Source organism: Notolepis coatsorum (genome assembly GCF_963971535.1).
Source record: "Notolepis coatsorum genome assembly, chromosome: 15".
NCBI classification, from domain to species: Eukaryota; Metazoa; Chordata; class Actinopteri; order Aulopiformes; family Paralepididae; genus Notolepis; species Notolepis coatsorum.
Window position 1 is genome coordinate 53267254 of NC_140179.1, and position 27416 is coordinate 53294669.

Below are 27416 nucleotides of genomic sequence, written 5' to 3' on the forward strand. Positions count from 1 at the left end.
TCTATATTATTGAGAATACTCTCATAGGCTGTTCTGTTTTAGAGTCGATGCATGACTTCTCTCTCTCTCCACAGTTGTCAGAATCCCAGCCTCTCGTTAAAAGTCTCTTGGTTGGTACGGTGAAGTGGCCTCACTGGAGCCACTGGAGTCAGATATCAGATGACTGGGCTGAGACCAGGGGGGAATATAGCACATTGCTATCAAAGACTTTGCTCTGTGTTAAAACGGCTACACCAAGGAGAGGCGTCAGGAAAAAGAGACCGGATCAGTTCTGTATTTGGTACGGCTCGTCATCCAGACGTTTGCACTCAGAACCGGTACCGGTTGTGAGAAGGCAAATTTTTTTGCAGTCAGGCCACTGAACTTAGAAGCAGGCCAGGCCAGTGTTTCTAGTTGCGGCGGCGCGATAGTTAGATAACCTAAGTGGGGAACAACCAGGAGATCACTGTGACAGAGAGTAATGCAGTCTAAACAGTCATACATCTTTTATTCAACTTCAGCCCTGATCATAACCATTTTTATTTTTAGATTTTTTTGTAATTTCAGATAAAAAATGAAATACTCCCACTTTTCTGAAAAGAGTTGTTCAATCTGACATTACAAAAAACAAAACATCCATACAAATCTGTGTTGTTGCTGATCATTGACACATGCCTAGCCTGTAATAACCCCCCCCCCCCAGAAAAATTTACTTTGCATTTGATATATTGAAAATATTTTACTTTTTGTGTGTTTTTTTAACAATAATTTGTGATGCCATCACACAAACTGGCATTTAAAGGGTAAAATTTCAAAAAAGCCTGAATTATTTCCCCAGTCCGGCCCTGCTTATGTGAGTTGTCAATGGACAACAACACGCTGTGTGTGTGTGTGTGTGTGTGTGTGTGTGTGTGTGTGTGTGTGTGTGTGTGTGTGTGTGTGTGTGTGTGTGTGTGTGTGTGTGTGTGTGTGTGTGTGTGTGTGTGTGTGTGTGTGTGTGTGTGTGTGTGTGTGTGTGTGTGTGTGTGTGAGAGAGAGAGAGAGAATGAAGGACAATTGCTTGCTGTGTGTGAGAGAGAGAGAGAGAGAGAGAGAGAGAGAGAGAGAGAGAATTAAGTACATTTGCTGAAATACAGTTGTTCTTCATTTTCTCACTTGCTATGTGAGAATGTTAGTTATTATGTTCTCAATGCCCCTTGCATTGTATGAGTTGTGTGGAAGAGTTTGCTAGTTCTAGTGCTACCCCTTTGTACATTGTGGCTATGTCTGACAAAAGTTAACAATAAATAATGGTATTAGGAATACATTTGCCTCCTGCGTGAACTGTGCATAGCTGAATAGACTGTATTTTAACGTCGGTCATATGGTGGTACTTGGAGAGCCAGCTACGTTCTCAGGTGGTACTTGGTGTAAAAAGTTTGAGAACCACTGAGTTAGAGTGTGTTCACTCATAGTTAAAGACAGTAGAGGTTGAGTACTTTATTATCTAAAGATGGCAAGTTAGAGTGTTGTGTTCATCCATAGTTAAAGACAGTAGAGGTTGAGTACTTTATGATCTAAAGATGGTAAGTTAGAGTTTTGTCCTGAAATCCTGCCTCACTTGCCTGACACTCCTCAACCAATGTGGAAGCAGTTGAGAGGGTTTCCGCTGATGAGCGGTGAGTGTGATTGGTTGAACACCAAGCAGTTTCGTATCCGGTACAGCCCACTTTTGCAACCAGCATTCAAGGGAAACCTTGCATGGCCGAACCTAAACACCAGTATGACCCACCCTTAGCACCTGATGAAGGGTACTGTCTAAATCCCACAGCCAGTAAGGACATTTAATTTAAGAAGGGTTAAGATAAGGGATAGGTGTATAAACATTGTTTTAGGTGAAAAATGTGATTATGAATTGTGGCTTGGCAGCTAGGCCAGAAATTGCACAATTCGAACACGTCCTTCCGGCGATGGGATCTAGACACTACCTTGATGAAAGGCCTGTGAGCGCTCAAAGTGTTCTTTAATCAATCTCTAGTCATGTTTGGTAGGTGAGTTTCACCTGCTTCTGGTCTATACGCCACATGTTCTTTCTGATATCTCTCTCTATTTATCACTTTATCACTTTTTTTTCTCTTTGATGAAGCCCACCCACTCTGCTCTGCTACGCAGCTTTACTTAGAGCCTCACAGCAGAGTAGGATGCTGAGGCATCCATCTCTCTCTCTTTAATGCTCTCTCTCTTTAATTCTCTCTCTCTCTCTCTCTCTCTCTCTCTCTCTCTCTCTCTCTCTCTCTCTCTCTCTCTCTCTCTCTCTCTCTCTCTCTCTCTCTCTCTCTCTCTCTCTCTCTCTCTCTCTCTCTCTCTCTCTCTCTCTCTCTCTCTCTCTCTCTCTCTCTCTCTCTCTACTTCCTGTTCTGCAAACACCTCCAACCATCCATCCATCCAGAACACTGTTGTGTTGTTGGAGCTCTGGGCCAGATCCTGATGCACTCAGCCACTTATCCCCCGTCCTGATAACATCTCTTCACCTCATTCCAATCGTTAATAACATATGTATATATATTTTATATATCCATACTTGCCACCACTGAATCGATATAATATCGGCATGCAAAATATTGCGATATATTGCTGTCTACATTCCTCCCCCCAGTATATAGTGTTTTCTTTTGTACTCTGACACACACACACAATGGCTGAAGGCAGTGGTGGAAAGTAACTAAGTATTTTTTACTCAAGTACTGTACTTAAGTACAATTTTGATCGACTTGTTCTTTACGTGAGACATTTTAGATTTTACATTTTACATTTATCTGAACCCATCAGTTACTAGTTACTTTAAAGACAAATATTTTTGCATAGAAAACATGGCAAAGATGTATGAAGTGTATATACTCTCACATTTGAAGCCTGTCAACTTCAAGAGGACGTAATCAGAGCAGCATAACTGGACCACCTACCACTTTAACATAACTTTTAATCAGAGCAGCATAACTGGACCACATACCACTTTAAGCTGTAATGTCCCCCAATTGGGGGACCCTGCTGTTTTTATCATAAATCAATCAATACAGACCGTATTAATTAATGTTGTGTTTCTTTTTCAAATGTAGCCAAGAGTAAAGACCTTAACCCTATCAAAACAGCAGTCAACGTGTATATTTTCAGCACTACGTTTGTTTACCGATGTTTTTAAGATTTTCCGAAAATAAGAATTTTTCTGAAAAAGGCTAATTCTATCTCTCTTTTATCGTAAAACCGTGAGGAAATGGCCATAATAAGGTAATGTATAGTTCATAATTCAATTTTGGATGTATAATTCAAATGGATTATAATTTATTACTGTATCTACAAATCATTCTGTTTAATCATCTTCCCTTTATTAATTTGCTTAGATCTTTTGTACACTTGATCTCAAGAAGGTGCTGAATGAGCTCAGTGAGCGAGCTCGGAGGTTGCACAATTGTAACACAGTGCTATTCACCGGCAAAGATGCAAAAAAAATCATTATTTATATTCTCCTTTGTTTCATCACAATTTACTCAAGCCTAGTAACAGACACAATATTTCTGACACTAGGAATACATTCCCCCAGGACCATAGATGTCCCTAGATACCAAGAACATGCAAATTGACCTTGTAGAAGTGGAGCAATCTTCCATTTACTTGGGCATGTACCTTTAGGCGAAATCTCTGAAAATAGGGCTACAGCTTAACAGTTTAACACAACATATAGAGGTCAATAGATCGAGGGTTGAACGCTCCCAAGCACTGGAATACACAAACATCATGTAGAAAGCATACATTTACTTTAGATACTTAAGTACATTCAATAGAAAATACTTCTCTACTTTTACTTAATTAAGTATAATTTGAATGGAGGACTTTTACTTTTACCAGAGTACTCATTTATCTGGGTATTTCTACTTTTACTTAAGTAAAGGAACTGTGTTCAGTACTTCTTCCACCACTGCCCATGCGGAACACGTAACTGTGATTCACTTTGAGGAGAGGACTTTCTAAGGAGATGAGTGGGGAGACAGAATACATTATTTGACAGTATAGTAGTGAAACAGTGCTCAGAAAGCCATATGATGTGTCATGTACCAAACCGCCCGCCAAGAGCGGTGGGTGTGATCGAGTACCACTGGCTAAAGAGATGAGCTCACTTGGTGCAGAGTCTGAATCGATCGCATTACGAACGAGGGATGTGGTGTTGGAGTTGACTTTAAGTGTTAGGGAGATGCTGGTTTGGGATATTGGGCTGGCACCAGGCTATCAGATACTGATACTGGTATGGGATATCAGGCTGGCACCAGGCTATCAGATACTGATACTGGTTTGGGATATCAGGCGGGCACCAGGCTATCAGATACTGATGCTGGTATGGGATATCAGGCTGGCACCAGGCTATCAGATACTGATACTGGTATGGGATATCGGGCTGGCACCAGGCTAAGGGTATCAGATACTGATACTGGTTTGGGATATCAGGCTGGCACCAGGCTATCAGATACTGATGCTGGTATGGGATATCAGGCTGGCACCAGGCTAAGGGTATCAGATACTGATACTGGTATTATGGGATATCAGGCTGGCACCAGGCTAAGGGTATCAGATACCATCAGGAGCAGTTAGGGGTTAAGTGTCTTGCTCAAGGACACTTTGACACGCTGCCCGGGAGGAGCTGGAATTGAACTGGGAACCTTCTGATTACCAGACAAGCGCTCTACGTAGAGAGTGTACTGTATGTACGCAGGCACCGTGTCTGTTCCATGCAGCATGTGATCGGGTTAGATAATTAAGTGGGAATTTGTCAGTAAAACTTTTTTTTATATATATTAAATAATATTATTATATTTTTTATTTATTTATTGTATTTATTTTTCTTTTATTATTTTTCTTTATTTACTTTTATTTCCTGGGAAATATTTTAATATGTATTTTTATTTTATTTCAACACTCCCTGTGAAAAATTGCAGAAAAGCCAACCTGATATTGTGGTGGGCTGTCCGCCACAAATACTACCGGTATGTAGGGTATTTTGTTTGCTAGGAGAACTAGAACTAGAGTACACAAAGAACCATATAACCATATATACACTTTTCAGAGGGACAATGGACCTCATTCACTAACAAGTGTCAAACCGTATTATCTAAAGATGGTAAGTTAGAGTGTTATGTTCATTCATAGTAAAGACAGTATAGGTTGAGTACTTTATTATCTAAAGATGGTGAGTTAGAGTGTTGTGTTCATGCATAGTAAAGACAGTAGAGGTTGAGTACTTTATTATCTAAAGATGGTGAGTTAGAGTGTTGTGTTCACTCATAGTTAAAGACCGTAGAGGTTGAGTACTTTATTATCTAAAGATGGTAAGTTAGAGTGTTGTGTTCACTCATAGTTAAAGACCGTAGAGGTTTAGTAGTGTCTGGTGATGATATATCACATTCACACTCTAACTTGGACTTCAGTTGTACTCAGACTGGGGAGGTGAATAAGGCTGCAGCAGCTGAACGACCAGGGTTTATACATGAGGATTTACGACGAGCCCCCAGGCGGCCGGCCTATAGCTCCGTACCGCTGTCTGCATTACTGGGATGTAAAGGCCACTTCTCCCATTATTACTTCCTCCGCCGTTCGGCAAATTGAAAGATGCCATTGATTTACCGTTGGCTCTGGGCACTTAAACCAATATGTAGAAACAAACAAACGAGCTGCGGGTTACGACAAGGATTCGTCTACATTATTTGTGAGGTTGTTATCTACTAGGTACTAAGTGGTGTTTTGTTCGTCCTGGCAGTGACTGAGCTCTTTTCTAATCAAATGTGTACTTGATTTGGTTCTGAAGTCGCTGCTGTTATTAATTTATTATTATTTAGTTGTTTATTTATTTATTTATTTATTTAACGTTTTTCTTGTGGTGCATACAATCAAACTGGATTAGAACTAAATCATCAGATTTAGACCAGGCACACTCTTTACACTATGAGAAAGTGTAAAAGTGTAACAATTTCAATCAATGACATCTTGGTATTGTGAATGATCTAGGTCTCACCGTGACCATTTCTACGAGGGCAATGAATCTCACATGCATATAAGATGAAAATGTAGCATACTGGGGGGGTGGTCACAGAACAAATGTTCTTAAACTTTAATCCTGGACGTCAAATGTATATACTCTCTTTTTTAGACTCTTTTTGTATCACAAACAGTACTGTATTTGTAAATCTGATATGTCATAAATGTATAGATGTAGCAGTACTGTCTATCTGTATGTCGTGTATGTCACAATATGTTATGATGAATTGAAAATGGGGGACCCTGATGTAAACAAGATGAAAGTCTTTCTCTGGTCTGCATCCCCATTGTGTGTATTGAGCTGTACTGTATTGTACCCATTCTGCAATCTGTTAATAAACTTTTCAATCAATCAATCAATCAATCAATCAGACAGGCTACACTGTGTATAAACAGCTGGTGGGGGGTGTTGGGAGACATTGGGGTCTCTGGTCACATGACTTTCTATAGTGACCGTTGCAGTAAGAGGGGCAAGACAAACTGTTTATAAAACTTAAAACTGAGACAGAATTTAAATGACCAGATGGTATGGGCCAGGACATAATATTGGGTGAAACTAACAATGTATGGCTTTTCCTGTGTTTATCAAGTAGCTTAGGTCGCTTAATAGTTGAGTTTGGTATCACTTTCTTTCTTTTGCCTTTTTATCTGTTTTGTTTTTCCAGTTCTTTCACGTTTTTAATTACTTTTCTTTTGTCATGCTGCTATCTTTGCACTTTACTGATGTTTTTATTGTGTGAAGCACTTTGTGACCCTGGTGCTATATACATAATCATTACGTACTTACTTACTTACTTACTTACTTCAGTCTCTCCAATACAATAATTCCCTTGTCATCATATTTACCACTACTTGTAAATAATCATTGTTTGTTGGCGTTATGTGATAATGTCATAGTCTTATTATTGTCATAAAATATGAAATGATTAAAATGGAATATGGTCATTGAAATAAGTCTTTGTATAATCTATTCCATACGCAACATGGATCTATGCCGTCGTGGCTCTAGGCTGTGTGTGGATCTATGCTGTTGTGGCTCTATGCTGTGTGTGTGGATCTATGCTGTTGTGGATCTACGCTGTTGTGGTTCCCTGCTTTAGTCTGTTGACACATTTCTATACTAAACATTTTTGTGTAGTCCTGTGTCATACCTAAATGTCATATAAGTGAATTGTATAGAAACAACTCACCAAAAGTGACTATTGCACAACTGATTTGACAAAGAAAATCCACCTACCCCACCCCTCCCTCCGCGCCATACCTTGGCTTTTACTGAAATGACGCCACTGAGCTAAAGGGTTAACCTTCTGTAGTGTTGCAGTGAAAGGGTTAAGGGTAACGCTTCTCAAACCTTTTCACATCAAGGAACCCTAAACTGACACAAATTGTATTTCAATTAATTTAATTTCAAACCTTCAACTGAGGTTTCCCTCATTCCCAGTCAAGTTGAGTGAGTGTACAGGAATAAGCATAACATTTTATCATACAGCATATACAATCATACAGCATATACAATCATACAGCATATAAAATCATACAGCATATACAATCATACAGCATATACAATCTTACAGCATATACAGCATATACAATCATACACCATATACAACCATACACAGCATATACAACCATACACAGCATATACAACCATACAGCATATACAATCATACAGCATATACAGCATATACAATCATACAGCATATACAACCATACACAGCATATACAACCATACACAGCATATACAACCATACAGCATATACAATCATAGACAGCGAGGATAACAAATTGAATTAAAACACCAATTAGACAACGGACCCTTATTTGATGAGAGTTTTGCTTTTATTACATAATTCTATGCCTGGACTGTAAATGAGGAGATTAATTAGAGGAGGGAGTGAAACCTGTGACCAGAATAGTCACACATGGATGAAACTATAGTGGAATTGCATTACATGCACACTCACTCACACACACACACACACACACACACACACACACACACACACACACACACACACACACACACACACACACACGCACACACACACACACACACACACACACACACACACACACACACAGGGCTGGGCGATATGGCCTCTAAATGATATCACGATATTTTTTGGCTCTATCACGATACACGATACATATTGCAATATTTTGACATTTCCTCTAAAGCACTTAAAAATGCTTGATTTAACCCATTGATGGATACGGTCACACAAATATGATGATTATAATAGTCCCTGCAACATATGTCTGCATTAAACCATGAAGATGCTTTAAAAAATAATTAAATAAAGTTTCAACATTTTTAAAAGAGTAGTCTACTGACACACTAATACAGAAACAAATTTATTAACATCTAAGACAATTTATATAAAAACTCTTGCCTAAGACTTTTGCATAGTACTGTGTTTTTTTTCTTTTTTTTTCTTCGTTTTATCGCTTTATTTCTACTGGGCAGTCCAGTAGAGAGAGACAGAGGAGGAATGGGAGACAGAGTGGGGGGAAGACATTCGGCAAATAACGACGGGTTCGGGAATCGAACCCGGGTCGGCCGTGTCGCGGCTGAGCACGCTATGTGGTTCGCCACTGGGGCGCCCAGTACTGTGTTTTCTATCCACTTTAGCCAAAAATACACACACATATATTATACTGTATGGATGAGGGTTTGTGCAAAACATCACGACAAAAGTGTATCGTTAATGAACTGTACCCGATATTTATTTAATATCGTCATATTGCCCACCCCTAACACACACTCACACTCACACACACACACACACACACACACACACTCACTCACTCACTCACTCACTCACTCACTCACTCACTCACTCACTCACTCACTCACTCACTCACTCACTCACTCACTCACTCACTCACTCACTCACTCACTCACTCACTCACTCACTCACTCACACACACACTTTCACACAGACATATACACGTCACACACACACACACACACATACACACACTAACGCACACACTTTCTCACACTCACGCTCACCCTTCCTTTGCTAAATTGCCTGTGGTTCCTCATTCCACAGAAAGTAATTCCATGATGATATATGGTGTGTGCGTGTGTGTGCGTGTGTGTGTGTGTGTGTGTGTGTGTGTGTGTGTGTGTGTGTGTGTGTGTGTGTGTGTGTGTGTGTGTGTGTGTGTGTGTGTGTGTGTGTGTGTGTGTGTGTGTGTGTGTGTGTGTGTGTGTGTGTGTGTGTGTGTGTGTGTGCGTGCGTGCTGCGGTGTGCTAAACGTCAGATTGTTTTATTATCGCAGCGTGCACATGATCCTCCGGTCCCTATAAGAGATTTAGAGGGATTTGAGATAGTTAAACACCCAGCGCGCCCCAAAAACAATGGACGTGTATAACAGGATTCTGGGGATAACACCGGCAGGACCCACTCTCTCCTTGCCGCGGCAGAAACGCAGCCTTAACCCTTTCACTGCCACACTACAGAAGGTTAACCCTTTACTATCACACTACTGACGGTTATTGTGATAGTAAAGGGTTCACCTTCTGTAGTGTGGCAGTGAAAGGGTTAACCTGCTGTTGTGTGGCAGTGAAAGGGGTTAACCTTCTGTGTATTGTCGCAGTGAAAGGGTTAACCGTTTTGGTAGTGCAGCAGTGAAAGGGTCAACCGTTTGGTAGTGCAGCAGTGAAAGGGTTAACCATTTGGTAGTGCGGCAGTGAATGGGTTAACCGTTTGGTAGTGTGACAGTGAAAGGGTTAACTGTTTGGTAGTGCGGCAGTGGAAGGGTTAATGGATGCCATACTCTCTCAGGGTCTGTTATCTTCTTTCCTGGGCTCTAACTCTATGCCCCACAGATCCATTACTCTCCACCAGGGGGCGTACACAGTGGCTCAGGAGGTAGAGCAGTCGTCTGGTAATCCGGGAGGTTCGCGGTTCTATTCCCGCTCCTCCTGGGGCAGTGTGTCGAAGTGTCCTTGAGCAAGACACTTAACCCCTAATTGCTCCCGATGTGCAGGTTGGCACATTGCATGGTGGCCTCCGCCATCGGTGTGTGAATGTGTGAGTGAATGGCTCAAATGTGAGGAACAAATTATAAAGCACTTTGGTTAAAATTGCCATATAAATGCCATTTATTTATTTACCATCGACCATTGACCACCATAATTTTTTTTAACAAACTGCACTTATGTTTACACTGTTTATTTTTATATTCAGAGTTAATCATATACAATACTTAATTGTATTGCCTATATTTATGTCTTTCAGAATCAGAAAGGTCTTTATTGCCAAGTATACTTTTCACATACAAGGAATTTGCTTTGTATTGACTATTCCCCTGCCCATACCGGTACTTCTCCTCTTCAGTTTCACCATGGTATTAGTGGACATGGTATAAATAATGTACCGTGGTGCTGCCATTGTAAAAGTCATGTACCGCCATAGAACCACTTTTGACAATGAATACTTTAATGTTCACTCACTCAGAATTTGTGCCCAGGGTCTTAAAAATAAAGAATATCAGACTGACCGTATTGCTGGCAGTGGCTACATTTGCAGAAGCCATATCCTCCGGTTTCACTGTTTTCATCCAGTAAAGTTAAACTGTTTTCAGTCTGCTTCACTTACCTTGTTTTCTGTCACATGCCATCACCCAATGTTCACTTCCTGGCAGTGGTGTTTACACACTGTCTCACATAGTTTACCTAGGGCCACGAGAGAGTGAAAATGAAAGTAAATACAGCGCTGCCTACAAAAAAGCACCCTCTGCTGCACAATTAATATAGCAACACCAAACCTACTGCTAGTTCTATAGTGTGGACCGTTTAAAATCGGATGCCTGCAGTCTGACGGCTGCAGTGCAGCCATATAAGCATCAACCGGAGCACGTCAGTTGTCTTTCAGTGCGTCCGGGCCTTAAGGGAGGACGTCAGTTGTCTTTCAGTGCGTCCGGGCCTTAACACTTTAAGGACCAGCCACATATATATACGTGTTTCGGTGCCATGCGTTGTGGACCAGAGGCACGTATATAGTCGTGGCAAGTTGTTATTGTTTTATTCCATATTAATAACCGGATCAAGATCCCCGATCGACTCTGCAGATCTACCCTCCTCTGTGGAATCGGCAACATGCAATACCGGCCAAATCCTCTTAGGGGCGCCATCGCTCCAATGCAGTATCATTGTGGGTGAATGGAATATTATTTTTTTTACCCTCCAACGGAGTATCATATTACTCTGATCACAAACCAACAGCATGCACCGTGTATCACGTTTCGAAGCAGAGATTTCACCATGGAATAAGGGGATTTATCATCAACCAATGGACATATCGATCTACCAGATGCCGATTGATAACGGGGAAATGCTGCCGGGTATCACACGGGCTGACGGTAAGACATTTATCACCTAATTTATAGCCGGATCGGAGCTTGCTGTGCAACGCTAGCAATTGATCTGTGAATGTGGCTACTTACACGGACACTCTATTGGTAATCAATAATACTAATCGACGTCCCCCACCGCCCCCCTTTCATCCATAGATGCTCTGGGATAGTCCGGATCATAAGCAGTTTATGTTATTTCATTAGCATATATACAACGGAAATGCCGTTGAATATAACGTTAGTAGCCTTTAGCTCTATAACTAGCTTTCCAGAAAATAGATGATACGAAATCTGCGATAAAGCTTATATTCACGGCGCTATAAAATTACAACCTACCGATGGATTTTTTTCCCTTTAAGCCATTCTGAAGGGACGGTTTATGCACTCAATTGACAACGAGAATGGACAGATAGCAACACTATAAAGTATAGATATAGCTGTTAGAAAACCCACATGTTTGTTTACATTCCCCGGTCCTCTAGCCACTAATTAGACTAAGCCCATCGGTCGTCAAAGTGTTAAGGGACGTCAGTTGTCTTTCAGTGCGTCCGGGCCTTAAGGGAGGATGTCAGTTGTCTTTCAGTGCGTCCGGGCCTTAAGGAAGGACGTCAGTTGTTGTTCCAGGCTCACAGCATCCCAACCATTGGCCCAAGTCATGATGCTCAATTAAAATCCTTTCAGTTCCTTTTCAGGTGGCCTACCTTTACCATTTGCCTGGAATGCAAAACGGGCATGGTTCATACCTTTTAAGATGTATTGATATGGGATGAAATGATAAGATAAGATAAGATATTCCTTTATTGATCCCCTTGGGGAAATTCGGTATCATAGCAGCATGGGGAGGGGGGAGGGAAGGTAAGACATACAGGTACAGGTCACATAATTATAGTACAGTGGAGAAGTACACATTTAAATAGAATAAAAAGGCAGTGTAAACAATATACAATATAATTAACTCTGGACATGCACATATGGGCAACAAGGTGAATGAATGAATGAATGAATGAATGAATGAATGAATGAATGAATGAAAACTTTATTTAACAGATTGCAGAATGGGTACAATACAGTACGGCTCAATACACACAATTGTTAAGGGGATGCAGACCAGAGAAAGACGTTTGTCTTGTTTACATCAGGGTCCCCCATTTTCAATTCATAGTGACATTTATGACATACACAACATACATGACATTTATGGCATAGGGGCATACATGACATACAGGTATTTAGTACTGTTACATTTGTGACATATACGATATGCAAATATACAGTACTGTTACCCAGAGATCCTGACAGAGTATAATATGATGGGGAGGGGACTGTACATTAGGAGGGGGTGGGTAGGTGAGAGAGAAATATACATATGGTGGGGAGAGAATATATAGATACGGTGGGGAGGAGACTGTACATTAGGAGGGGGTGGGTGGGTGGGAGAGAAATATACATGTTGTCAAAGTGGGCAGGGGTCAGGTGGGTTCTAGGGGTATGGTCAAGTAGAAGTCTGACCAGTTTGTTTTGTGATGTTTGTAATCTTGTTTTTAGCGCCTTTGATGTGCTTTGGTACCATGAGGTGCAAGCATAGTCGTAGTACCCTTGAATGAGTGCTCCTGCCAGAGTCTTCAGGGTATTCTTGTTTACCAGAGAGGAGATCCGGTACAAGAATCTAGTTCGTTGGTTGACTTTTTTTATTACCTTGGATGCCATTTTGTCACAGGAAAGATTTGCCTCTAGGATGGAACCTACTCAACCTAGGTATGTAATTTCATCTTTCCTTGTGACAATATTGTCACCCACTGTAACTGAGAAGCCATCGGTCTTGCTGAGTTTGTTATTTGATCCGAAGAGAATGGACTCTGTTTTACCCAGGTGTAATGATAGTTTGTTATCAGCGAGCCAGGTGCAGATTCTGCCGAGTTCAGAGCTGAGGGTTTTTTCAACCTGTAACTTGTTCTTGTCAGAGACCAGCAGGGCTGAGTCGTCCGCGAACAAGAACAAGTTGCAGTCACAAGCTGACGACATGTCATTTGCATAAATTAGGAACAGTAGCGGTCCTAGTATGCTTCCTTGTGGAACACCACAGCTCACTGTGAGAGGGGGGGATAGAGTACCGTTTACCTCCCCTCAAGGTAGTATTGCATCCAGCTCACTGATAAACTCAAAACCAATTGCTTTTAGCTTGTCAATCAGAATGGAGTGATTGACAGTGTCGAAGGCCTTTTGTAGGTCCAGCATGACCATGCCGCAGTATTTGCCCGCGTCCACCTCTTGTTTGATGTGGTCGTTCAAATAGAGAAGGCATGTGTCAGTGGAGTGGGAAGCCAGATTGGAATTCGTAGATTAGATTTTTTTCCGCCAGGTACTTTTCGACCTGTTCGTAGACTATTTTCTCCATGACTTTTGAGATGGAGGTAAGAATAGAAACAGGGCGGTAGTTGCCTGGGTCTAATTTGCTGCCCTTTTTGTGCAGAGGGGTCACTCTCGCAATTTTGAAGTCCTTGGGGACGTGTCCCTGTTTTATGGAGAGGTTTATTATGTGTGTGATGACTGGGGTGATGGCGGCTGCTGAGTCTCTGAGGAATTTGGAGGGGATGTTGTCATGGCCAGTGGCCTTGTTAGGTTGGAGGGCGCTCAGTTTTTTGAGTACCTCATCGGTTGTTACCATTTCTAGTTTGAAGTCGTCTTTGCGGACCCCTAGGTTTTTGTAGTATGCTACTATGTGTTCTACCCCATAATGCCCTGAGTGGGAGGGTAGTTTGTTTACCAGTGTTGTGGCTATGTTTGTGAAGAAGATATTTAAGTAATTTGCTACATCCAGCTTGTCTGTGATGAGCGTGTTGTCCGTCTTTATGTTTATGTTTGAGAATCTGGTTTTAAGTTTTTTACTGCAGCCTAGTTGATTATTTTATTGAGTAATTTACATAGATAGATACTTTATCGATCCCCTTGGGGAAATTCCAGTGACATACACATACAGCTCATCGTCTCATTAACAACATCATATCACAATCATTAAATTTTTACAGTAACAACGGCACAACATAAATTCAAACAGGCATGTACATTTGTTGACACATGTCGACTAATTTCCAAAGTTCACGTGGTTTGTTTTTGTTTTCCTCAGTTTTGTCATTGATGAAATTTTTTTTGCGGTTTTGATCATGCGAGATGAGGGTATGATTACCCTCAGTTATTTTGCCCTACAATAAATATAGTTACAATATATAATATAATAATCTAATTCTAATCTAATATATAATCTAAAAAAACGAAATGCTAGAATGCTAAATATATGCAATATATAATCTAATAATCCAATAGTCTAAATCTAATCTAATATATAATCAAAAAATGCTAAATGCTCAAATGCAATATATAATCTAATAATCCAATAGTCTAAATCTAATATATAATCTAACATTTTTAAATGCTTAAATGCTAAATATATGCTCTGATGAAGTATACAGTATTCACATAAGGTGCGGTATGCATAAGGTAAGTATATTGTCCTATCACTACCCACCAGTCAATTGCACTATGGGATTGGTGATGAGGAACCAGGGGTTGTTTACTTCCACATAGACCACCGCGACACTTCCCGTATTTTCAGCTCATGGGAGAGCGCGGGGGATAAAATCAATGGATGTATATTGGATCATGTCTCCAGCACCTCCACAGCCGTAGCTACTGTACAACCACTTACGTCAAGGCTCTCAGAAGAGCACAGAAGTGCAGTGGTCTATCACTGACTAAACTTTCATAATATAGAAACTTTTGAGTAAACTTCAAAACAGCCTCTACGTTGAAGCTATCGAATTAAACTCTCTGCTTCATAGTCTTCCACAAATTGTAGGTTCTTTATCTGCCTGTGGTTGAAGGGGTTCTGGGAATTTATAATTCCACGTGGCCTTTTTGCTAATCTCTCCTCCGCACACAAGAGCATGGTACTGGAAAAGCGGAAATGCACTGTACTTTAGTCTTTTTCAACCAGTTAATATACTGTACGTCCCCTAAACACGTATTTGACGTTTTTTGCACACACAAAAACACACACTCAGATTATGCATTCTAGCCGCCTCTATTACCTCTCTGTTTCTGTTCTGCTCTCAATGGGCTGAATGAGCAAGCCGCTTTTATTGTACAAATAGCCTGTACCGTCGAACGACTTTCAGACTCGACGTTGTAGATCAAATATGACTCAGGTGTCGTTCCAGAAGGTATCATAATGTATTTAAAAGTACATGCCTATTCGCACACACATACACACACACACACACACACACACATACACACACGTGCACTCACACATGTAAAACATGCACACATAAAACACACATGCATACTGTACTAAACGCACACACATAAAACACACACACAGATATAAAACACACATATACAAAACAAATGTACACACTCCACACACACAGTCTGTATCAGTCCACTGGGTGCTATTATCATTGGCCAGGAGCCGACTCCCTAATCGCCACTATTGCTATACATTGTATAACATAATGAAGCCATCTGAGCCATGTTTTTGTTGTTTGTCCTTTGTCATGTCTGTTAATGTACTTTTATAGTTTATATTATGTCTTTATTATGCTTATTGTCATTATTGTTGTTATTGTTGTTAGTGCTAGTGTTGTTAGTGTCTTTGTTATTAAGTCTACTGTATTGTGATGTCTTGTTCTATGTATGTTTTGAAAAAGGAAAATAAAAACATTTATAAAAAAATATATATATATGACTCAGGAACCAGCTATAGCAAAGCAATGTTGTCGTTAAAAATGATGTCAGAAACATATTTTAGGTTCAACTTTAGGTAGAAAAGAGAAGATTTATGCGAGTCGCCATCTTGTACACATTCTATCAAGATATCTTCACACGCACGTAATTAACTACGGTGGTTGTGGCTACAATTCTGAATGGCTGATTTCAAGAGGGAGGGTTCTTGTCACAGCTGAACTGCAGAAAAGGCACAATGCACATTATTTAACATTTTCACAGGGACAACCCCTCATTCTGTAAAACAAAAACAATGCTAAACACAGGAAAATGCCATTTTCAGAATAGGTGGAATTGTGCATTTGCTTATCTTTCTGCTTTAAGCTGCTTGTGTCCAACGGGACACTCTTGTAACACTGAGCATTGCTCTCAGTGTGCACTGCTTAGCCTGTATGAATAGAGCAGCGGTTCTCAAACTACGGGTCATGACCCAAAGTGGGGTCGTGGGTAGGTGCCAGTGGTTCTTTATTAAATTTTTTATGTTGGCAACATATGTTGGCTAAATATGCCTCGTTTTATAAATGTGTATTGATAACATAGTGCTGTAATTAATACATTTTCTAATAAATATGCATGATCAAGTTCAACAACGTGTGCTTTTATTTTGATATTCCTTAATTCCACGTTGAAATTATGCAATACATTAAGTGTGGGGTCGCCAAAAAAAATCCTAAATAAAATGGGGTCGTGGTATAAAAAGGTTTGAGAACCCGTGGAATAGAGGTTCTGAAAATAACTGGGTTTCACACTGACATGGACGGGTCTCTCAGAACTCTAGCTCCAATGATTGTGTTTCACCATTTCATTCATTCATTCATTTTAATAAATAATGTTCAAATGCCATTTTCCCTTCATCTGAACTCCAGTCTCCACTCCAATTCCTGCCATAAATAATATATAAACTGGACTTTTTGAACAAGTCTTTATTCATCGTACAGTGACACACACATACGATGGGCGGCACACACAGGAACACACACATGCAATTTTTGGGTTGCCGTTGACTCAAGATTCAAGATTCAAGAGTTTTATTCATCACATACATACCAGGGCATACAGTGAAAGGCCATGCCCGCTTCGATTGTGCAATAAAACAATAGTAATAGTAATAATAATAAAAAGATACAGAGACCTCTCTGTTCCCAGGAGGGATCTATCGCTAACAATCTGAACTAATGTAACCACCTCTTCGCCTGTGAAACAAGCTGATAACTACAGCACAGCGAGGGTCGTGTCGGCCTCCGTGGATGCATCCGGTTCAGTGAAGTCATTTGGAGCCGGGAAAGGCGGAGGAGTCCCCCCCCCCCCCCCCCCCCCGAAAAAAAGAAAACACCATCGCTTTGCCATAATGAGCCTAGGTTTGAGTCGAGAGAGAGAGAGAGAGAAGAGAAACACTTCTCTGACACCCCCTTAACCCGGCGCAGAGGCAGCATCCCTTTAGAGAACCACCAAGACACTATAAGTGGTCAATTATTACTCCCCAGTTCCAGGTGACTGGAATCAAGACAGAAGAACGCCCTTTTTAATGCATTCTAAAAATGCAGCTTTTTACTCTCTGTGACTCAGAACTCGGCTCTTGCGTTGGCGTTCGCTCTTCCCCCGGAGCGAGGAGAGAGGTGAAAGAAGTCGAAGGCTAAAGTCAACTTTTTGGAGAGACCACCTTGTGACTCCATAGGGATTTGACTTGCTCTGGCCCCTCCACTGCTCTCCACTGCGCTCCATTAGGGTTGGCTACCGTTCACATTTGAACCGATAGCGGAACCGATACCGGTACCCGACGGTACCTTTTTCCGGTACTTTCATTATAACAAAAAAAGTATTTCTGTTGTAAAACGTATCTGGCCATCCTCTGTTAATACTATCAAACTCCTCTGACCTCCAAAGACCAGAGATGGGGCACGCGCACACACTGAAAGGGAGAGTGGCTTATAGCAGACTTAATGATTTTAGAATATTTCAGCTAATGAAATGAAATGTTTATCAACTACCCTTAAAAGTACAGAGTTCGGTACCCATCCCTACTCTCCACTGCTCCTTGCTCCTCCCAATAGGAACTGCAATGAAACCTGATCGTTTCTTTTGGCGGATGATTGGCAGTTCTGGAGCACCCAGAGTCCAGGGGGGGGGGGGGGGGGGGGTCATCTGACACATGCCACGTAAAAAGACGCCTGACATATCGCCATGTAAGTCGAGAACCGAGGCACGGATTTTGGTCGAGTGAGGTGGCGTTTGAACGGCAACAAATAGGTGTTTCGAACGACACATTATATGTTCGGCGAAAAATGCAGCCCGAGCCGCTAGACGCTCGCAAAGTGCAGTGTCTTGTGTGCAAGGGCAAAATGGCACGTATACGTGCCAGTGTAAGTTAAGAGGTTAACAGACCATGAAGCTTAGGATACATTTTGAGCTGTGTCCACTAGCAGATTGTTTCTTTATAGAAACAGGAAAGATGGCCTCTATATGTCTCCATGATGGGAGGGGGTGGGGGGTGGGGAGAAAACATGTCTCTCCGTTCTGTCAGCGATAGCTCCACCCCTTCCATGTTCCGTGTTTAATAGGTAATTGATCAGTGTGGCGGGACATTGTAGTGTGTAATTACCGGTAACAAGAGGGCAATCGGCAAGAAGAATAATGGAGGCTCTCTCTCTCTCTTCCCAGAATAATGGAACAACACATTGTTTCACAGGGCGGACTATTCTCACGTCACTGCACCCCGTGGCCGGTGGTTTTCACAGGACTTCAGATTCAGTTTTATTGTTGCATCTTGTCACATTCACATACAAAAAGAGCAAAAGTATTGGGTCTTGCTCCCTCGACCTACAGCAAGTCAATAAAATACACAATAGAATACATACAGAAGAAACACAATAAAGACCAGCATAATAGTGATTTAAGAAAAAGTGACAGTGCTGAGAGTGGTGATATAAAAAGTGCAACAGTAGAATAAAATGTACAGACAGTACTTAAAATACTTAAAATACTAAATACATAAAAACACAGGGTAAAATCATAATTGTTAGATATTGTTCATGAGTCTGATGGCTTGATGGTAGAATGAGTTCTTGAGCCTGCTGGACCTGGCTCTGAGGCTGCTGGACCTGGCTCTGAGCCTGCTGGACCTGGCTCTGAGGCTGCTGGACCTGGCTCTGAGCCTGCTGGACCTGGCTCTGAGGCTGCTGGACCTGGCTCTGAGCCTGCTGGACCTGGCTCTGAGCCTGCTGGACCTGGCTCTGAGCCTGCTGGACCTGGCTCTGAGGCTGCTGGATCTGGCTCTGAGGCTGCTGGACCTGCCTCTGAGGCTGCTGGACCTGCCTCTGAGGCTGCTGGACCTGGCTCTGAGGCTGCTGGACCTGGCTCTGAGGCTGCTGGACCTGGCTCTGAGGCTGCTGGACCTGCCTCTGAGGCTGCTGGACCTGGCTCTGATGCTGCTGGACCTGGCTCTGAGCCTGCTGGACCTGGCTCTGAGGCTGCTGGATCTGGCTCTGAGGCTGCTGGACCTGGCTCTGAGCCTGCTGGACCTGGCTCTGAGGCTGCTGGATCTGGCTCTGAGGCTGCTGGACCTGGCTCTGAGCCTGCTGGACCTGGCTCTGAGGCTGCTGGACCTGGCTCTGAGCCTGCTGGACCTGGCTCTGAGGCTGCTGGATCTGGCTCTGAGGCTGCTGGACCTGGCTCTGAGCCTGCTGGACCTGGCTCTGAGGCTGCTGGACCTGGCTCTGAGCCTGCTGGACCTGCCTCTGAGGCTGCTGGACCTGGCTCTGAGCCTGCTGGACCTGGGTCTGAGCCTGCTGGACCTGGCTCTGAGGCTGCTGGATCTGGCTCTGAGGCTGCTGGACCTGGCTCTGAGGCTGCTGGACCTGGCTCTGAGGCTGCTGGACCTGGCTCTGAGGCTGCTGGACCTGGCTCTGAGGCTGCTGGACCTGGCTCTGAGGCTGCTGGACCTGGCTCTGAGGCTGCTGGACCTGGCTCTGAGGCTGCTGGACCTGGCTCTGAGGCTGCTGGACCTGGCTCTGAGGCTGCTGGACCTGCCTCTGAGGCTGCTGGATGCACCGGTTGTTGTAAATGTCCTTGTAATGTCCTGGACTTGATTTGATGCATGATTATCACAAAGTGGGACTGACTGAGTCTGAGGGGCCACTCTCACACACCTGCCTCGCTCTGTCTGGTTGAATGGAGCCCTCGTGCGCTTCACTGGGGTTGATGGGAACACCCGGAATTAAATTTGAGTCCAGACAAAGTCCTTTTTCTCTGTTTTCTTTGCTCTCGCCTGGTTTATATCCGTCTGTGGTCAGTTTGGCCAAGTTGTAATGAGCCTGCATGAGTAATTCCATGATGATATATGGTGTGTGTGTGTGTGTGTGTGTGTGTGTGTGTGTGTGTGTGTGTGTGTGTGTGTGTGTGTGTGTGTGTGTGTGTGTGTGTGTGTGTGTGTGTGTGTGTGTGTGTGTGTGTGTGTGTGTGTGTGTGTGTGTGTGTGTGTGTGTGTGTGTGTGTGTGTGTGTGTGTGTGTGTGTGTGTGTGTGTGTGTGTGTGACTGTGTGTGTGTGTGTGTGTGTGTGTGTGTGTGTGTGTGTGTGTGTGTGTGTGTGTGCACTGGAAGAACATGTGATCCCTTTTATCCTGCTGTAGGGTAAATTTCATCAACCGGTGGTCAAAACCTCCATTGGATACCTTTTAAAAAAAGAGGTATTGATTTTCATGGCATTTGATTAGTCACTATAGGTGGATTTAACGATGACATGACCCCGTTATGACCCCCTGCCCCTGTCGAATTGGTCCCTAGTTGACCCCCAGGTCCCGAGTCCTCGGCCTGTCGATTCCTCACACCGTTTCCATTTACATCTAGTCGTTTTAGATTGACGCTTTTTATCCAAAATGACTAAGGATTGTGTACATGGAGGCCAGCGGTCGACAACACGAGGTGTAGTTCATCTTACAACAAGTGATGTAGTTCATCTTACAAAACAAGGTGTAGTTCATCTTAAAACAAGTGGTGTAGTTCATCTTAAAACAAGTGGTGTAGTTCATCTTACAACACGAGGGTGTAGTTCATCTTACAACAAGTGGTGTAGTTCATCTTACAACACAAGGGTGTAGTTCATCTTACAACAAGTGGTGTAGTTCATCTTACAACACAAGGTGTAGTTCATCTTACAACAAGTGGTGTAGTTCATCTTACAACACGAGGTGTAGTTCATCTTAAAACAAGTGGTGTAGTTCATCTTACAACAAGTGGTGTAGTTCATCTTACAACACGAGGGTGTAGTTCATCTTACAACAAGTGGTGTAGTTCATCTTACAACACGAGGGTGTAGTTCATCTTACAACAAGTGGTGTAGTTCATCTTACAACACAAGGTGTAGTTCATCTTACAACAAGTGGTGTAGTTCATCTTACAACACGAGGGTGTAGTTCATCTTACAACAAGTGGTGTAGTTCATCTTACAACACAAGGTGTAGTTCATCTTACAACAAGTGATGTAGTTCATCTTAAAACAAGTGATGTAGTTCATCTTACAACAAGTGATGTAGTTCATCTTAAAACAAGTGGTGTAGTTCATCTTACAACAAGTGATGTAGTTCATCTTACAACACAAGGTGTAGTTCATCTTACAACAAGTGATGTAGTTCATCTTAAAACAAGTGATGTAGTTCATCTTACAACAAGTGATGTAGTTCATCTTACAACACAAGGTGTAGTTCATCTTACAACAAGTGATGTAGTTCATCTTACAACAAGTGATGTAGTTCATCTTACAACACAAGGTGTAGTTCATCTTACAACAAGTGGTGTTTGTCTTACAACAAGTGGTGTGGTTTGTCTTACAACATGAGGTGTTGTTTGTCTTAACGTGCCAGATTCATAACATAAAGCACTGAACCATAAGATTTAATTTGTTCTGCTTCCAACCAGGAGGACAGATGCTGATATGACTCATGATGCATAACAGCAGGGCTGGACTGTGTCTGCTGCTCTGGCCTTTAACCTGTTAAGCTGTAGGAATATTTCGCCTAAAGGTACATGCCTAAGTAAATGGAAGATTGCTCCACTTCTGCAAGGTCAATTAGCATGTTCTTGGTATCTAGGAACATCTAGGGACCTGGGGGTATGTATTTCCAGTGTCAGAAATATTGTGTCTGTTACTAGGCTGAGTAAATTGTAATGAAGAAAAGGAGAATATAAATTATGATTTATGATTTTTGCATCTATGATCATGTTAAATCTGCGGGGTACGAGAAAATGCTCACTGAGCTCATTCACCACCTTATTGAGATCATTTGTACAAAAAATCTAAGCAAATTAATAAAGGGAAGATGATTAAACAGAAGGATTTGTAGATACAGTAATTAATGATAATCGATTTTAATTATAAATTCATATTTGACCTTGAACTTGACCTTGACCTTATCATACACCAAATCATACATCTATGGATAGTGAAAATGCTCCTCTTTCCAATAGCAGGGTTGAATCTGGATTTATTCATTTCCTTGCGGTTTTTACGATAATTAGCATTTTCCGATAAATTCGTATTTCCGATCAATCGTATAAAACAGGGGTGTCAAACTCATTTTCACAGAGGGCCACATCAGCATTATGGTTGCCCTCAAAGGGCCAAAGACCGTATTAATGTTAATGTAATGTAAAATAAATGTAGCTACTCATTTACATATTGTTAAACATGTTTCTGTATTTATTACTTATTCAAGTTATACATATTGCATATGCATTTGCATAGATGTAAAAATATATGTTAGCTTATGTTATTTTAACAAATAATTTTAGTTTATCAGAACCCCATATTACTCCATCAATCAATGATCAAACCATTCAAGTAAATAACAAAGAAGAATATCATCAAATACAAGCTATGACATTAAGTTTGTTCAAAACCTTTTTGTCACAGTCAAGAGGGGCAGAACTAACAACTGTGAGCTGCAAAGAACACGTGGGACAGATGTAGCAGATGTTACAAAAACAAATGGCTGCACACAACCTTGCAGAGGCCACTAATGGAAGATAGTTTAATTAACTTTAATGAACAGATTGCAGAATGGGTACAGTACAGCTCAATACACACAATTGTTAAGGGGATGCAGACCAGAGAGAGACTTTCGACTTGTTTACATCAGGGTCCCCCATTTTCAATTCGTAATGAAATTGCTATTATGTGTCTGCATGAACACACAACTGTAACTGTACTCAAAAATAACAAAATAAGGGTTGTCTCAGTTCACAACTATATTGGTCAAGTTTTGGGTGGGACTTGTTTGCGTCCCTACAGCTTCTTATTCAATTGAGCGAGATGCTCGGTTATGTCACACAGCCAGTTTGCATCTGACAGTTCAGACAATATTTCTTCAACCCTTTGTTACCTATTCCGCCTGGATCTTTTTTGTATTTTGGGCTGTAAAATTGTCAAAGAATGTCTGAGGAGTAAGTGCTTTTGGCTTTTTTCCTTTGTTACTTCATCAATACCTCAGATGTTCAACATACATGTATGTGTAAGAATGTGTAATAACTAAGGCTGTCAAAGTTAAAGCTTTATTAACGCATTAACCCACAATTCTTTTAACGCCGCTATTTTTAATCCAAGATTAATGTAAAAAAAAATGTTTTAATTTTTTTTTTGTTTTACCTGAGCTCTTGGGGGCCACATCAAATGACGTGGCGGACCATGAGTTTGACACCTATGGTATAAAACATCGGTAAAAATGAAAATATACACTTTGACTACTGTTTTTGATAGGGTTATGGTCTTTACTTTTGGCTACAAAAAAAATATTTAAAAACATTAACCTCTTAACATCCAAGGGCCCACATGTGGACGATTTTTTGCCGACCTCTAGTGGCTCAGGTGTGCATTTATTTTAATACAATATATATATAGAATTAAAGCCCTATTTGTTGCCTGTCGATTGCCCTTTCAGGTGACAAAATCCGTTCAGGGGTTCTCGAGTTACATGCCGATATGTGAGGCGTGCCCCAAAGTACGCAAAAGTACACATTACCACCCCGACTCCCGGGGCTCTAGCTCCGTCAATCATTTGGTATGATATGATGATTGGGGATCTAATACGGTCTCTATTGATCGATTTATGATAAAGAAAAGCAGGGTCCCCCTATAGGGGGACCTTAAGGCTTAACAGAAACACAACAGAGGAACGTGTCAGGATCCTTATTCAACCTGTTTAGTGAAGCGGTTCACTGAATAATGTGATGATGATGATGGTGGTGATGTTGATGATGATAAGGATGGTGGTGATGATGATGATAAGGATGGTGTTGGTGATGATGATGATGATGATGGTGGTGGTGATGATGATGATGATGATGATGATGATGATGATGATGATGATGATGATGATGATGATGATGATGATGATGATGATGATAAGGATGGCAGTGATGTACCTGAACGCGTTCAATGAACGATCGTTCGTGAACGTGAACAGAACGGATGTTTTTTCCGCTAGATGAACGTAATTGAGAACGTGTTCATTCTCAGCGTCGCTGTATAACGGCATTCAAAAGTGCGTTCATTCTCAGCACTATAACGGCGTTCAAAAGTGTGCTAGATTTCATATGCCTTTCAGCCGAAAACCCAGTTAAAACACACCGTAAACAGGCTTAAAAATTATGCGGAAAACCAGCCAATCTGGCAACCGCTCTGGGCGGGGCTTCGGGGAGTCTGGTAGTATAGCAGCAGCACTCGCACTTTTAGAAGGCGCTGCACTCGCTCGGAGTCAGACTCTACGACGTCGGTGTACAATATGAGCATTTAAAAGAGTTTTAGTTAAAGTCAGTAAATGTTTTGCACTTTGAATATTGAATTTTGAGGTACAACCTTAGTTTCATACCTCAGCCTGGTTCCTACCTCGTGTTGTGTTAGTACAGAGTTATGTCGGCAAATTTTTATATGTTTGCACAATGACTACTTTCACTTTTGGTACTTTAAGTATATTTAGATTATTATACTTAATAAAGACCATTCAAGCAGCACGTTTTTCCTCATGTTTTTGAAAATATACTGTAGAGATGAAAGCTGCAGCTGCTACTAGTGTGGACTGAATGGGCGGCACCAACGCGTTATGGAAATGCCAGTATTCTGGGTTGTGGCAATACATTTGACAAATAATAGCTTGCAGCAACGTATTGAAAAAAGAACTATAAACTATAAATTTTTTCATTTTTGAAACCATGAACTTTAGTTCAAAATTTTGAATTATGAACTATGAACTGAACTAGTTCATTTTAAAATTTGTGAACTGTGAACTGAACTAGTTCATGTAGAAAGTGAACACTGAAGGATGGTGTTGGTGGTGATGATGGTGGTGATGATGATGAGGATGGTGATGATGAGGATGATGATGATGGGGATGGTGATGATGATGATGATGATGATGATGATGATGATGATGATGATGATGATGATGATGATGATGATGATGGTGGTGGTGGCGGTAGTATTCAGCCTGTGAAGGTGGTTTCAGAAAAGGTTGTGATGAGGATGATAATGATGATGATGACGATGATGATGATGCTTCTATTTAATAAAAAAAAATCTATTTTCTTTTATTCTTTTATTACTGCTGCAAGAATATTTTTTTTATTAACTTACAAATATACAGTTGAGTTCATACTGTACCTTTGCACGGATCCTTGATGATATATCTTCCTAATATGTTGGCTGTACCTCCTCCCAGCCCTACTAGCTACATTATTTATATTGTGCCTCCTGAGGTGTTGGAGACTGTTGTGACTGCAGTGACAATCAGTGTCAACCTCACACCATCCTGTTCTCACCCCCCCTCACCCCCTTGAGCTGAGCCTATCGACCCATCGATCTGCTTGATCTTTCCACCAATCTTGTCAATCTACTAACACGCACGCACACACACACACACACACACACACACACACACACACACACACACACACACACACAGACACACACACACACACACACGCACACACACACACCACCAGACCACTGGCATATCTCTCTTCACCAACAGGATCGGGGGGGGGGGGGGGATATTAAAGACAAGTTCTTGTTTGGGGTTTCCTCCGCTAACAGGTCTTTCTTGATTGAAGCACAACAACAGGTCTACCAAAGTTGTACAACCCTTAGTGATAAAAACTGACCCGCTTATAGCTGCAACAAGAAGGGATTTGATTCCTACTTTCATACAAGCGCTTGGTCTCTAGTAGAGCCATATGAAATCCGTTTTATTTTTTTCCAAATTCCATTTTATTTTTTTCCAATTTCCGTTTTTTCCGTTCTAATATTTCAGAATTCTGTATTTTGCTTTGTACGCTCATTTTACCATCAGAAATAGTGTCTAATAAGTGGGAATGAATAAATGTCCACAATTTAATAAGATATAACAGTCCATTTAATAGGGCTGTCTTAAATACTTCGAAGCTTCGTTCGATGGGCATGGGATTCGAATATGAAAATAAAATTTGATTATTAAAAAATATAAAAATATAAATGATATATATATTTTTTTTTGCAAAATCAACTCTGCCTCTCTTTGTTAATTACAACAAGCAATGCTGTTTGTTATTTAAGATGAGGTCAGACTCGGCACTGACAGATTTGTGTTCATTGTGCTGCTTTTATAAAGCCTCAAATGACGGCTTACAATATTTCATGAAAGCAAAGTGTTTTGTTTGTCTAAGATTTAAAAAGGTTTAAACTTTACAGCACTGACAAAGTTGAACAAAGTGCGGTACAAGTCCCACAACATTAAAAAAAACAACAACAAAAAAACATATTTTTTTCTTTCTTTTTTTTTACAGTTGATTCCATTTTTATTGCTCAATTCCGCGATTCCGTCCGCGATTCCGTGATCGCGGATTTCATATGGCTCTAGTCTCTAGGCTATAGTGTAAACTACGGTTGAGTCGGTTGCAGTCAGCCAGCATCTGCTAATGGGTCTGACCCTTTGGGGCTCAAATCCACCCAGTTACACTGGTATATGAATGGTTTCAGGATGTATTCTTTCAGGAGATTAATCATGATAACATGGACTTCAGCCCCACTGGAGGCCATGCTGTGCTTTACAGTAGATTTTCATTTCATTTCATTTTCATTTATTCGTACATGGAATTGTTACAGTCCAACAGTACATATAGTTCACTTAATATGATCCACTAAATTCCATGGCCGAAAGGAACAGGAAGAAGACAATTCTTATTGTACCTGCCCCTACACACATAC

General features: G+C 41.4%; 1 protein-coding gene across 1 annotated transcript in view; it reads left to right on the forward strand.

Annotated features, from left to right (window-relative positions):
* Positions 1-27416, forward strand: part of LOC311242055 (protein TANC2-like) — a gene marked incomplete at its 3' end in the record, with an annotated part of 454715 nt that overhangs the window by 253047 nt on the left and 174252 nt on the right. The gene's annotated exons all lie outside the window — the stretch shown is intronic.